We start from the raw sequence: 14,942 nt of genomic DNA on the forward strand, positions 1-14,942 counted from the left end.
CTCAGATGTCTTTGTGTCTTGTTTAGGACAAGGTTTTATCATCACTGGTGTGGTAAACTGGGAAGATGGTGGTTAGGTTCAGGGTTCATAATTCAGCTGGTATCACTGAATTTCGTCATTTAATCCCCCTTTCTGTGTTTGCAGTCTACACACCCAGCGTTGCTCTTTTTTAAGGAGCATTTTACTATTCCCAATTTGGGGTGTTTCTTACTCTATGATAACCCAAAATTGGTCAGTGTCATTGCATTTTTGTTCCAGGAAGTGTGGTGTAAGTTTGGGTGCTATATTTTGACATCTTATAGTACTCCTTTGTTCGCTAATGCGGATTTTGATTTTTCTGGTAGTTTACCAATATATTTGAGGTCACAGGGGCAAGAGATGATGTATATCACGTTAGTGCTGATACAATTAGTATGCACTCTCTGTTCGTAAGGAGTTGTAATTTTGCCCAGGAGACCACCACCTCATCAGGGCAAATCCTTTTATAAATGAGGGGGGGGGGGGGCTTTTGGACTCCCCGCGCCTCGGGGACTTCACCTCGTCGTCAGAGCTTTATTTTACAACACTGCCACTGCAGGTGGGGGGTGCGGACCCTCCCATCCCCGCATCCCCGCAGCCCCAGGGACCACCATCTCCCCAGGGCAAAATCTAAGGAAGAAGGGGGTGGGGCACATGGCCCCCTCCTGGAGCCATAGATGGTCCTGGTGACCACCACCCCCAAAACCTTCTCAACATCTAGTTGATTGATAAAATTCAATGTCCACCCAATGTGATTCCACAACTCTTGGTCACTGTTTAACCCCATTGGGGTCCTGGTATGCATCTCAATGACTCTCATTGTCTTATCTTACGGATCCCATCTCCTCCCCTCTCAAAAACCTGTTGAGTGAATGTTTGTGAGTGTGAGATATGTTTTTTTTAACACCATGTTGTCAACTGAAATGAAAAAGTAATATGGGAGTCTGTTTTCCTTGTTGTTGTGAGATCTGAAGCACTGTGGTATATATGAGCACATAAAACGGTGCCTCACTATCAGTGAGCAAGGCTGCAGGACAGCCAATAAGCATCTGATGGTACTTGGTAAAAACAATATATTTCACTGCTGAAGAACAAACCTGATTTCAAGTCTCTCCTAGAAGCATCAATGCCTTTGCTGCATCTGTGAAAAGGATTGGAGAATTATTAGCAGAGGTTGCCGACTCCGCAAATTGCTGACGCGCCCTTTGTTCAGGTGCACAACGAAAGTCGACAAACAATTATTTACGAAGCAATTCAAGCTATTGAGCCCTGAGCGAAACTGGATGTGAAGAATTGGCACTGGTATATGAAGAGGGAAAGCCAGCGAGTTGGAGGACTCCAGTCAAACCAACCACTTCCCCAGGTAAGACTTTGTGCATGAGTAAGCGTGAGAAGGGCAATCCGTGCCATAGCTAGACTCAACCCACTACTGCATTGTGGGAGCTTGAGAGCACAGAGAGAGGAGAGCACAGTGTCAGCATTCTTAAATTGGTAGATACTAGCTTATGAATGCCTGCCACCGAAGTCACAGAGAGAGGAAGATGCACTTCAAGTCTTTGACAAAGTTATTATTACTAAGGATAAACAAACAAGTGTCAGCGCAGCACAGTATGGCAATAACTTAACATCTGAATTGAAGAAACTGGAAAAACTTAAAGGGCTGAGATCTCCAAGTGGTGGGAGAGTAAATCCCTACAGCAATTTTTTGAAAGTGGGACATATTCCAAGAGGATTGAGAATACTTATGAGAACCCGAACCCTGATCTGTTAAGAGAGTGGGCAGAGAATAGCAATGATCTATCAAGGCGAATGCTAGGCATACTCATCAAATATGCCAAAATAGATAGAAAGAGGCTCCTAGAAGAAATGGCTAAGATCAAAGCGGATATTGGTAAAGAAACGACCCAGGCAGCTGTAAAAAAGTTCAATGTCGAAATCAAGAAAAGACTGATCAAATTGGAAGACTATTAAAACAAGAAGAGCGCTCACGTTCAAATGCAACAAAATTGATTATGACCGATGGCAAATCTTTACATTTGCAAAACAAATTGACAATTTAAGAAGGCAGCGTCTGTCGGAAAAAAGCAGCGTAGTTGAAGAGACAGTCCACGAACAAGAGTGTCCCCAGCTCAGAAGTTAATATGGATCTAGTGGAAGGCACGTCTAGTGCCTCAAACATCCTGACTGTTATTGATTAACTTGATTTTTTACGGCAAGACCGAAGGGCCAACCTGCGTCCTAGGGAGCAAATAAATCCATCAATACAAGGCAGAAGAGGAGGAGGCGCAACCGCGCCAGTCAAAGGCAGTGTGGTAGGCAAACAAAAGTGGAACAAGAAATAATGGAATTTGACTCGAGAGATAGCAATAACACGACCATTAATTTAATGAATATTCAGATATCCTCTAAAGAAGAACATATTTTAAAGTTAGGACTGTCTTATTGTCCAGTACAAGAGTTTAGATTCATCAGAGCAATAAAACTTAAGAAATTCTTTCTGCTCAACAGCAAACATTTGGCATGCAAGAGACACTGCAAGTAGCAGATATGAATCTAATAATAACTTTACACGAACTGGGAAACGACAATTTAGGATTGAGGCAACTTGAGCAGAAATGATCAGCATGCAACAAGAACTTGATATTTATGGCGATGCATCAACGGACTTCAAGGCCAAGTCCAAACTTGTGCCTGTGGTGGCAAGAGATGCACTGGACATTTACAGTGAACTCGTCATACAGGAGTTTAAAAACCTATATCAGGAGGTTATTAAGAAATCCAACGACAATAGACAAAAGGATTATTTCGCCCTAATGGAAAAACTTAAATCAGAACCCAACTGCATCGTCAGGAATTCTGATAAAGGTGTAAATTTGGTTCTTTGGTCAAGTGAAAAGTACATGATAGAAGCCTACAAGCAATTGTATAACCAGCAATGCTACTCCAGAGTCACTACAGTAGCCATGAAACAACAACAAAAAGAGTACCACCATGAACTTATAGGCTGGCGGGATCTAGGACTAATTACTAATTAGTCATGAAGAATACCAATTTCTTGAAATAGATCGTCCTTCCAACCTAGAAATGTACCAGGTTCCCAAAGTGCATAAAGATGAAAGCAATCGCCCTGGCCGTCAATTTATTTATGCACTAGGAAGTACGCTTGAAAACACCTCCAAGTAGGTGGACCGGGTCTTGGCTAATTTTGTGAACAATTTGCCTTCCTATACCAAGACCACTGGTGATTTCCTTAAAAAGATTTATGATCTGCTTTGGGAAGGTGATTATATACTTATTACCATAAATGCTGCCACACTGTATAGCAGTATATGACACACAGATGGGTTGAGGGCATTACGTCATTTCTTGGGGGGCAAGACCCATTCCATTATGGAAGCATACAGGAATGTTGTTAACCGATACAGAGATGTTTTGAATGCTATTTATCACTCTTTAATAGGGAACCATCTTATCCGAAATGTGGCACAGCAATGGGCACCTGGTTTGGCCCCAGCTATGCTAATTTCCATATGGGCTGGTGGGAGGAGCAGGTGATCTAGTCCATACGCCACCATGAATGGTGTGACCATGTGATTCACTCGAGTAGATGCATTGACAAATTGTTCGTAGTGTGGCGGGGCACGGAAAATAGTGCAAGGTCATATTTAAGAAGAATAGAGACCAACAATCTCAATTAACAATTCACACACACTAATCAGTAGAACAGAGCTAAATGTTCTCGATTTGACAGTGTACATTAAGAACAAACTGGAGACAAAATTGTTTCCTAAACCCACCTCAGGTAACACATCACTTCACGCGACCAGCTTTCACCCTTTTAGTTTACTCAATTGCATTCCATAATTCTATATGGTGAGAACTTGCACGTGAAACACAACAACCGTGAAACTATTGAAGAAGAGATCACTTCTAGACTTGGCAGCAAGATTCACAGAAAGAGGATACTCAGCAACTAGTTTAGATTAGGCCAAGAACAGAGCCAAATCTAAAAATAGGGAACAATTGCTATTTGTGAGTAAGATTGCAAAGAAAAATATACAAACAGATCCACATTTCAGACTAATAACACCATAGAAAAAAGAATAAAGTTTAGGAGTTCAATTTTGCAGAAGCACTGGAACATCATTAAAAATGATCCAATCTTAATGAAACTGCCCCCCCCACAGACCAGGGATAACATTTAAGCGAGCCAAGTCCATGAGACAGGATTTAGCTAAAAGCAGCCCTGAAATATCTACATCTGTCCAACCCACTTGGCTGAATCACAGTTCTGGTTTTAAGCTGTGTGGCCGGTGCAAAGCATGCCAACATGGCATCAACACCAAGGAGTACTCAACACCCTTTTCCAGAAAGAAGAAAAAGATCCATGGTAGCCATCACTGTGAAACTGACCATACAGTGTACATTTTACAATGCCCCTGCAAATTTGTTTATTTGGGGAGTACCAATCTCCCAGTCCATAAAAGGATCCTAGAGCACCTAAGGGCAGTCGCAAACTGTGACAAAACGTACCCTGTCGGGGGCGTGGCTTGGCGAGCCAACATGGCAGACGTGTGCTGAGCGAGTTCCGTCCAGCCCGCCGAATATCCTTCATTTATCCGCACTACCCCCGCATGTGAGTGACTGCCACGACGCCTCCGCAGCACCTGGCCATCTGCAGTGTCACCCGTTATAATTTTGGATCGCTGATTGTGGCCGGCGGCGGAGTGCTCGAGCCTCGGCCGGTGTGAGGCCTTGAGGGGGCGCGGCCTGGCTGCCGGCGGTGAGGTCAGGACATTGCGTCAGTGTCTGCGGGCGGTGACTGAAGTGCAGGAGCGGCCTAGGCCCCAATTGTTGCTGCGGAGATTGGAGGGACGTGCCCTGGTAGCGCCTGAGGGGCGGCGGCTGACAGCGGGATATTGCCAGCTGCTGCGGGGCGCGGCCCACGACAGGAGCCTGCCTGTGAGACCCGGCGGCTAGATCGGCGGCGGCTAGACCACACAGGCGAGGCCCCTGGGTAGGCTCGCTGGCCCTGGTCCCAGGGTGCTCCATTGCGGGCTCCTGTTCGGCGGTCGGGTCTGGCCGGGCCGCAAGAGCCAGTCTCTGGTGTGGAGGATGATGTCAATTTCTTATAGCAGAAAATGGCTAATATGGGGTCTGTTCAGAAGGGGCTTGCGCTGCAAGTGGAGGATAAAGAGGGGCGGGCCTGACGCAATAATCTCCGATTTGATGGGTTTCCGGAGGGGTGCGAGGAGGGCAACATGGAACGCTTTCTTACGAATTGGCTGGAGGGCAGGCTCCCCCCCGAGCCCATGTCCCGGTGTTTTGTTGTGGAGCGGGCTCACAGGGCGGTCATACAGAAGCCTCCGACGGGGGCTCGCCCGCGGCCAGTTATAGAAAAACTCCTTCACTACCTGGATCGTGACGCAATCTTGAAACAGGCCCGGTCTAAGGAACCTCTGCTCTATCCCCGGCCTGCCTACGGGTGGTGTATCATTCTCGCACTCACTTCTTTGACACCCCGGAGAATGTCTTTAAATGGACGGATGAAACAGTGCGGGTGAGGGTGCACACCCCGCCTGGAAGAGAGTCAGGCTCATCATCGAGCGAGGTGTCCCGGAGGGGTCCTCTGGGTCAGCAGCAGAAGGGTGGCAGGTGGTCGCGATCCCGGCGGCACTCCATGTCCTGTGGAGCCTCCTCTCAGGGGGGCCCTTCCTCTGGGAAACAGACATTGGAAGATTAATGTATAGATTCACGATGTGCTGGGGAGTCTTGGACTATTGAATGTTTATTGGGGGAGTCCCAATGTGGGCGGGTTTCTTTGCCGGGCCTGTGCTGGCGGGTCACGAGCCCGAAGGACACGGGCTATAAGTTGGGGATCCATTGGTCGGGCGGCCCCAGTGCCCCCGTTGGGGATTGGGGTCCAGCTTCGCCGCGACAGATGCTTCAATGTTCTTGAGGTATGGGGGGGGGTTTGTTAGGTGGGGGATGTTTATGTTCACTGGTCTCACTTCTGCTACGGGTCCGCAGTTCTCCACATGTACACCACTATAGCCTACTACCTGCTATACTAACAGCTGCGCTCCTCATGGCTAATACACCCAATACAAGGCAGGTGACCCCCGGGTACTCTCCGCATTCTTACCTGGAACGTGCGCAGAGCGCTCGACAAAATCAAACGCGAGGCCTACTCCACCAGGCCAAGCTGGCTGGGGCTGATATCCTTATGCTGCAAGAAACACACTTGATGGGCAGCAAGGCACTCTGCCTGCAGTGGTATGGGTTTCAACAGGTTTTTGATGCCGGCTTTATGAGGGGTTCACTGGGGTAGCGATTTTAGTACATCGCAGGGTCCCCTACACAAAGGTCCAACAGTGGACTGACACGCAGGGACGTTATTTGTTTATTCGGGGCAAGATTGGTGAGGACCCCTAGGTGCTGGGCAGTGCTTATGCTCCTCCTCCCTTGCAGCGGACCTTAGTGGAGAGACTCGTCACTCTATGGGGCGATATACTGGAGGTACTATCCATGGTGGGTGGGGATTGGAACGACGTTATGGACTTAGTCAGGGATAGGTGAAGGGCAGGAGGTAGCTCGGTGAGTAGCCAACCCACGAAATTGCATACCTTGGTGACGGGACTCAATTGGATTGATGTATGGCGACATTTCCATGGGGATAGTCGGGGTTTCACCTACCTTTCGGCGGTTCATGAGTCATTCTCCAGACTCAACTACCTCTTTGTGCCCCGGGCGGAGATTGACAGAGTGGCATCGGCAGACCATTCCCTAGTGTCTCTTGAGCTCCACATGGGTAGAGGACGGCAACCGTTCCAGTGGCGCCTTTCGGTTTGGCATCTACAGAACGATGATTACGGGGTCTTTACTTAACGTCTAATGTGGGGTCGGTCTCTAGCGCCACAACTCTGTGGGAGGCGCTGAAATCCACACTGAGGGGGGTAGACGTTTCCTGGTGCGTAGAAAGCGCAGGGAGGAACTGACTTGTGCGGAAGCGAACATAGAGGCACTTTAGCGTCGGAGTCTGGAGGTGGGAGGGAGTCGGCTCCGGAGACAACTACTCCTGGCCCAACAGACATGCGCTCCTCTTTTGATGGATGAGGCCCGACAGGTCTGGTTGGCGATGCTTAGTAGGTTCTACCAATGGGGGGACAAGTCCAGCAAGATGCTGCACCGACTGTCAGGGAGCCCTACAGTCCCAGGGCACTCCGAGGATTCTGGACCAGGCAGGAAAGCCGATTACAGACCCTCCGGCCATAGCGGAGAGCTTCGTCGCATATTATGCGGAGCATTGTGCCCTCCAGGAATGCTGGTCAGAGTCCACCATAGATAAATTCATAACTGACCTACCACCCAAAGCGGTGTCGGATGAGGTGCGGGACCAGCTGGAGCGGCCCCTGACAGATGAGGAGTTGGGTATGGCTCTGGGAGAGCTTAACCCAGGGAAGTTGCCGGGGCCTAATGGGTTCCCGAGTGAATTTTTCGGACGGTATTCAGTGCAGCTAGCCCCTCATTATCGGGCGGTGGTGGAGGAGGCTCGGGAGAAGGGCCTACTTCCCCCAGACTGGAGGCAAGCAGAGGTGGTGGTGTTCCATAAGCCAGCAGACCCCCAGAGCAACATGCCTCATATCACTCCATTACTCTTTTAAACATGGAGGCCAAAATTCTAGCTAAAGCCCTGGCCAATCGCCTTCTGCCCCACATCTCTGTACTCATACATCCTGATCAGGCTGGGTTCATGCCCCAGAGGGAGGCCAGACACAGCATTAGGCGGGCACATGTCACGGTGGCGGCTATTCTGCAGATGGGGGGAACCAGCGGCTCTACTCCTAGCAGATATGGATAGGGCGTTCGACTATTTGCTTTGCTGCGCAGACTCAACCTTGGCCCACGCTTCCTATCCTATCTAATACTCCTGTATACTGATCTGACTGCGTCAGTGAGGGTAGCAGGGGAGACCTCATCCACCTTTTCTATCGGACGAGTCATGCTGCAGGGCTGTCCCCTGTCCCCGTACTTATTCACTCTCACCATGGAGCCGCTGGCGGCCTGGGTGCGCAGATCCGGGAGTTCGAGTGGGCAGGATCTCGCTCTATGCGGATGATGTGCTCTTCTTCCTTACAGCAGTTGACCGGACAAGGCCACGGCTCCTACGCATCCTGCAGATCTTTGGGGAGACATCAGGGCTCTCGCAAATCCACTTTATGGGCTTTGGGGGATCAGACGAAAGTGGGGGAACTGAAGTATCTGGGCGTGTTGGTTTCGGATGTGCCGGTAATCTCCTGGGAGCGGAACTTGGCCCCAGTATGGGAGCGGGTACGTGCAGACCTTAAGACCTGGTCCCTTATGCCCCATACGTTATATGGTATATAGGCGATATTCAAGATGGTGGCGCTCCCCCGGCTCTTCTACCAGCTGCAGAATCACCCGTACCCAATCCCTGGTTCCGGTTGGTGAATGCCGCACTTGGGCAATTCCTGTGGGAGAGGGGAAGGGTGCGCGTGGCTCTTCGTACGTGCTTCCTCTCCACCTATAGTGGAGGGCTCGTGACCTCAGACATTCTCTCGTATTACAAGGCCTCGCACTTGCTGGTCCTCAATGAGTGGTGGTACGGCGATAGGGAAGACCCGGCATATGCGCTCAAGCGGCAACTCATGGGAGGCCACTCGCTCCATACAATTCTGTATTCGACGCCACTGCGGGGCTCGTTACCGTCGGTCATGCGGGTGGTGTACCTGATTTGGAGACAGGCATTACGACGAATGGGATGGTGGAACACCCTGACTGGGGAGACTCCCCTCTGCAATAATGGGCGTTTACCCCAATTGGCGGCCTTGCAGGTTTTCCGGAGATGGGACGACATAGGGATTTCAGTCCTGGGGATGTTACGAGAGGGCTCCACACTAAAGTCTTTCCAAGACCCCCAGAGGGAATTCCTTATGTCAAGGTTGCAGTTTTATCGATTCCTTTAGTTTCGTCATGCCCTGTCCCCCAGCTTAGAAGGTCTGGAGTCTCTCCCCGAATTCAGTCCACTGGAAGCTAAAGTTTTTATGGGGGATCTGAAGGAAAAGAAAATTCCCGGATAGATCAGTCTCTGGTTACGCATTGCTCCCCCACACTTCAGAAATTTCGGGGGGATTGGGAGGCGGATGTGTGCACACTGGAGGAGGATTGGATGGAGGCCTTGGCGGCTCCTCGGGGAGAGGCTATAGCGATGCGACTCCGCCTCATCCAATTCAAATACTTACATAGGGTCTACTTTACTAGGGCACGCTTGCGGCAGGCGGGGCTGATCGCGTCCCTGGAGTGTCTTCGATGTGGCCGGGAGGAGGGCTTGTTCATCCATACGGTTTGGCGGTGCCCCTCCCTGGATCGCTTCTGGAGGGGGTGTTTGCCAGCCTTTCGGAGGTCCTTGGGTGGGGGCTTCCCCGTACGCCGCAGCTGGCCCTGCTACATGTCATGGAGGGAATAGGGGGTAATGTATACCAACGTCACCTTATGCAACTGGGTTTTACACTGGCTAAGCGAGACATCACCAAGGCGTGGAAAGCGCCGCGGGCCCCATCGGTGACCGCATGGAAGAATGGATTAGATTTTTGTATGGGGCTAGAACAACCTGTTTTTGTGGCCTGGAGGTGCCCACGCAAGCACTACAGAATTTGGAAGCAGTGGGCGGATTATTGGGGCCTGTGGTTGGACCCGCCAGCTGTGGCAGACGCCCATCCTTTGGGGTGACTTCCTTCTATAGCTCTAGCCTGTGGGGATGCTGGGGGGCCCTGGGGGAGGCTCTTGAGTATTCCAAGATTCTTCTGGTTTATTTATAGGCTGTGGATGGGATTGTCCGGGCGTTATGCGACAAAAGGGGGTGGGGTAGGGGTTGGAGGAAGTTGGGGGGGTGGTAGTTTCTTACAATATCTTGTATTGCTCTAATAGTTTCTGAAAGTATTTTGACTTTATTCTCCAAAAAAACAAATGGAAAGTCGTATCTGTATGGTCTAATTCTGCAGATGTCTCTGGTGTGCAGAGCCCTGCGATGTATATGCGACTTGCCAAATAAAATATGTTGTTTTTTTTTACTTACCCTGTCGCCAGACATTTTGAAGAACACCACCAAAGTAATAACGCTGGTCCCAACTATTTTGTGACAGATGCTACTTCTGTCAACATCAGAGGAGGCGACCATGAGAAACATTTGAGTGGTCTGAACATGGAGGAAGATCTACCTACATATTTTTAGTCTGTTGTACATATGCCCCTCTCTCTGTGCTATATGAGGTGTTATAATCATGTTTTTAACTTTTAGTACAAGTCACAATGGGTGTAGGAGTAAAAAAATGTAGGCAACAAGGAGCAGTCAGTTGTCGACTGAGGAATTGAGACGGAGCAGCTGCCCGTCCCCAACTGTGTCAACTGACACACGCGGTCTGCATTACTAATGTTGAATATGGTAACACCGACTACGCAGGGACTGCCATCCTCTTGGGACAGTTACCCTTGCTGCGGCATTCTAATTGAATTACCTGCCTGCATCTCCTCAAATAATTGGGACCTAATAAAAAGCACTTGCACCTCCTGTGGGTCTGTTCTCATCACCATAGACCCCTTGTTAATCGGATTACATCATTAGGGAGTATCTCTATGCATCTTCATCCTTTTCGTTGCCCAATTCTTCATGCTCACAACTTTTTGTCCTGATGATGATCTCAAATCAGTGAGATCGAAACGTTGTCAATCCTTATACAACTAGAAACTCCTTTTACTGTTTAAATAACACTCAGGAGCTTCTGTCTTTGTTGTCAATGAGATGTATATATTTTAAATATCACCTTCACTCGTCACATCACGCTTGCTGTCACTTTTTGTGAGCACCTGGATAATAATAATTTCAGAAAATACGTATTATTTATAAATAAATACTGCACAATGCAAAAGCCCATCTGTGTCCCTGTCTACATTTAAACAACTGCCTACTATTGCTCCGCCTGGCATGAATTGCCTATATATGCCTTTTGTTACAGGCATACTGATTAACGCCGCTTTAAACTCAACTGCTCTCGCTTCTTTTGGGACCGATTCGGTCCTGCATGAACTATTGTTTTCTTAAAATACTACTAACCAACCCAGGTTTGAATATCGGGGTTCCCTTGTTTTCTCGTTATAGACCTCTACAAGATGGCACAACTTTTTGTTCCCACAAAATTATCAAGGACATCTACCAATAAGTTAAACATCCAGTAAAAGGGGTAACTAGTACCTTAAAATTCAATGGGGGTCCAATGAACGACAACTGAAGGGTTTTTATCCTTGATGAGCTAGAACACCAATGTAGCAGAGTTCACAGAGTCCCTAAGCATTAAGAAATGGCAAACTCATCCTCTGACCATTTTCTAGCCTAGTCTTGAAGACCCTTGGAGCTCGGGTTGTAAGTCTGGGTACCAAAACTATCTTTTATTAGAGGCTTTAGGGCAAACGACTGCTTTAAGGTAGTAAAAAGTCTGCAATGTATTCAATGAGCTCAAGGGAAGCAAGCACATTGGACTGAAGAGCTGAAGCATTGAAATGGTATTTAACAATACCCTAAATGATTTGGGAGACAATGTTTGTTAAGACTTTGAAGAAACAATAAGATTCCACTTATCACCAAGGCCATAAAGGCGATTTCAGGCCCATACTTTATTTTTGCACAGTGGTTTAGTAGTACAGAAGTCTTTGTTAGAACAGGGTTGCTCATAAGTGCAACCAATAAAAGTAAAATAGAACACTGAAGCAATGGTAGCTAAAGCTGTGCTAACCAATTAATCAATCAATAAGGGGTTTGTAAAGCGAGGCTAGTCACCCGGGAGGGTCTCAAGGCGCTGCGGGAGGGGGGCTACTTGTTGGTCTGGGTGGAGAATCATTCAAAGAGCCAGGTCTTAAGGTCCTTCCTGAATTGAGTCAGAGACGCCGATTGCCTAAGGTGTAGAGGTAAGGTGTTCCAGGTCTTGGTGGCGAGGTAGGAGAATGATCGTCCGCCCGTTCTGATCTTGTGCATCCTGGGGATGGAGGCGAGGGTAGATCGGAGGATCAGAGTTGTCTGGTGGGTACGTGCAATCTGAGGCAGTGGTTCAGGTATGCTGGTCCGTCGTGTAGGGCTTTGTAGGCATGAGTGAGGAGCTTGAAGGTGACTCTCTCGTTGACTAGGAGCCAGAGAAGTTGTTTGAGGAGTTGGGTGATGTGGCTGCGGATGTTGAGGACCAGTCTGGTGGCAGCGTTTTAGACGTTCTGTAGTTTCTTGAGCTGTTTCTTGGTGATGCCAGCGTAGAGGGCATTGCGGTAGTCGAGTCTGCTGGTGAGGAGTGAGTGGGTGACCGTCCTTCTGGAATCTGTGGGGATCCATCTAAAAGTCTTTTGGAGCAGACTGAGCGTGTGGAAGCAGACTGAGGAGACTGCGTTGATTTGGTGGTTCATTGCGAGCGAAGAGTCCAATATAATGCCATGGTTGCGTGTGCAGTCCGTCAGGGTGGGTGGAGCACCCAGTGTGGCCGGCCACCAGGAGTTGTCCCAGGCTGATGGGGTGGGTCCCAGGATGAGGACATCGGTCTTGTCCGAGTACAACTTGGGGAAGCTGTCTTTCATCCATGTAGCAACGGCTTTCATCCCACTGTGGAAGTTGGTACGGGGCAGTTGAGGGTTCGTTGGTGAGGGAGAGGATCACCTGGGTGTCATCGGTGTAGGAGACGCCAACTATTCATAGTTGCCACAGCAGCATGAGGCTCTTCAAGTTTCAAACTACGAGAGCAGAACACTGAAGGAAGGTGAATCGTAAAATGCAATGCCAAAAGCAAGAACAAATGTGACCAGTAGAACAAACAGCTGTTATCACCCCCCTTGACAGATAAGTTGGGAGGTTTGTCCATCATTTTCAGTTGATGTGAAATAAGGTTCTCAAAAGCAAATAGATCTATGTATGCTCTACATGCATGTGTGCACCCTAAAACATAGTGACAGAGCCTCAGTACCTTAAAATGTTCCAGTGGGAGTTTTTTTCAACAGGAAAGTTAGGAGAAGTAAGGAGGTGGGGATAAACACACATTTAACTCACAAGGTTATAATTTGCAAAATGAAAGTAGATTATAGCTGAGACTGTATAGCTATATAAGCCAGAATCTTGACAGACAAATGATCCGAAGGGGAACAGAAAAAATAAATCTGATACAAGTAATTGGCAACTCAATTCTCAGAGGGCATGAGGAGGCATCCAAATTGTTGTGATGTCTTCAAGAGTAATATTGGCCAGAGAGTGTCCCTTAAAAAGACAAAGCCCTATATCCCCTTATGTGGCATGCTTTACCATTTGACCCCTCCTATCTGTAAACCCATAGGGTGTATACTGTAGTCAAGGCACAATTATTAAAGACAAGCATTTACAATGCAATAGGTCTCGCAGCATTAAAGTTTGAGTTACTGGCATTGTAAATGACAATGCTTTGCATCATTTTCTTTTTATTTGCAATTGGTATGTTTAGAGATAATTGGGGGGAGGGGCCACTGTTCAATAGCTGACTAGCAAAGAAATAAAGGTTTTTACAATGGCCAAGGGACAAAAACCCCAATGTGGAAAAGGTTCATTTTCGTTTACTTAAGGCACTTTTATATAGCGCGGACTTTGCCCGAAGGTGTCAGAGCGCTTGGCATGGGAGCCTGTTGCAAAACATAAGGATTTAGGATTGCACGCGTTACGTAAAGATACAAACAGAATTACAAATTGTGTAAGAGGTGTTGCGGAGTTCTGGGCTCCATCTTTGGCATTTCCGGTTCATTTTCGTTACTTAATGCAATTTTATATAGCGCGAACTTTACACGAAGGAGTCAGAGCGCTTTACATAAGAGACTGTGGCAAAGATAAGGACTTAGGATTGCATGCGTTGCATAGAGATACAAGCAGAATTAAAGGTTGCAAGTGTGCGAGTTGTAAAGTCACCCGGGGGGGGGGAGGCTCGCTCACAGAATAAGTCCTTGTCCTTTATATGTCTCTGGCGGGCCGGATGATTCTCTGTGAATGGTTGGCTCGGGGTTTTAAAGCGGGCTTTACATGTATTTACACAATACATTGTGTTTAGAGCAACACAAAACACTTCACTTAAAAAGAGATCAATCACACACACAGATAAGAAGCAGTCTACGATGGCTCACCTTCTATTTACATCGCACCAGCCAAACTACTCAAAAAAGAAAGTAAGATCAAGTCAAGCGAGGAAAGATTGACATGGTTACCTGCAGCAAGTCTGTAGTAAGACACACCTTGCATTATGCTACTCCAATACTGGCCAGATCTGAGATGAAAAGGGTAAATACACAAGCATTACCCCTTCCTCCAGCGCTTCCGCTGCCTCCATTGCTGCTCGTCCTGGTTCCTCCGCGGGCGCCGACGCTCGTCCCCAACTCCCCACGTTTCCGAGGTGGAAAGGAAAACGAAACTTAAGAAGCTCGCGTGCGACCAAATCCTAAGGCGCGCGTCGTAATCCGACTCTGCCATGCTGTTTGAATGCTGCGCATGGTGCGCGTGGCCAGCTCCTGTCGCCAATCCTTGTCAGGTCTCGGCGGCTGAACTGATCACTATAGTTCTCTGGCGAGAACGCGCGGCCGAGACCTAATCGCGCGTTTCTAGCCGAGACCTAAAAAAGGAGGTTGTTCAACATGGAGAAACCAGTAATCAACACTGTAATGGCTGCAGTGAGGGACAGGGAATCACTGATTCAGAGGTATTTTTCTTTTAAAGCTGCACCATCCAGAATTTGGAGGCCACCAAACTGGGGACACAACAGTCTAGGAAAGAGGCTCTGAACAAGCATGGAAAGATATCTGGCATCAATACATAGGCTCGTATTTGTAAACCCAGCACCCTTCACAGGGATAGATAGCCAGGGGGT

At 48.2% G+C, this 14,942-nt stretch overlaps 1 protein-coding gene across 5 annotated transcripts in view; it reads right to left on the reverse strand.

Moving 5' to 3' along the window:
* ZNF839 (zinc finger protein 839) overlaps positions 1–14,942 on the reverse strand; it is a 213,649-nt gene that overhangs the window by 79,695 nt on the left and 119,012 nt on the right. The gene's annotated exons all lie outside the window — the stretch shown is intronic.

Source organism: Lissotriton helveticus, chromosome 9, assembly GCF_964261635.1.
Source record: "Lissotriton helveticus chromosome 9, aLisHel1.1, whole genome shotgun sequence".
NCBI classification, from domain to species: domain Eukaryota; kingdom Metazoa; phylum Chordata; class Amphibia; order Caudata; family Salamandridae; genus Lissotriton; species Lissotriton helveticus.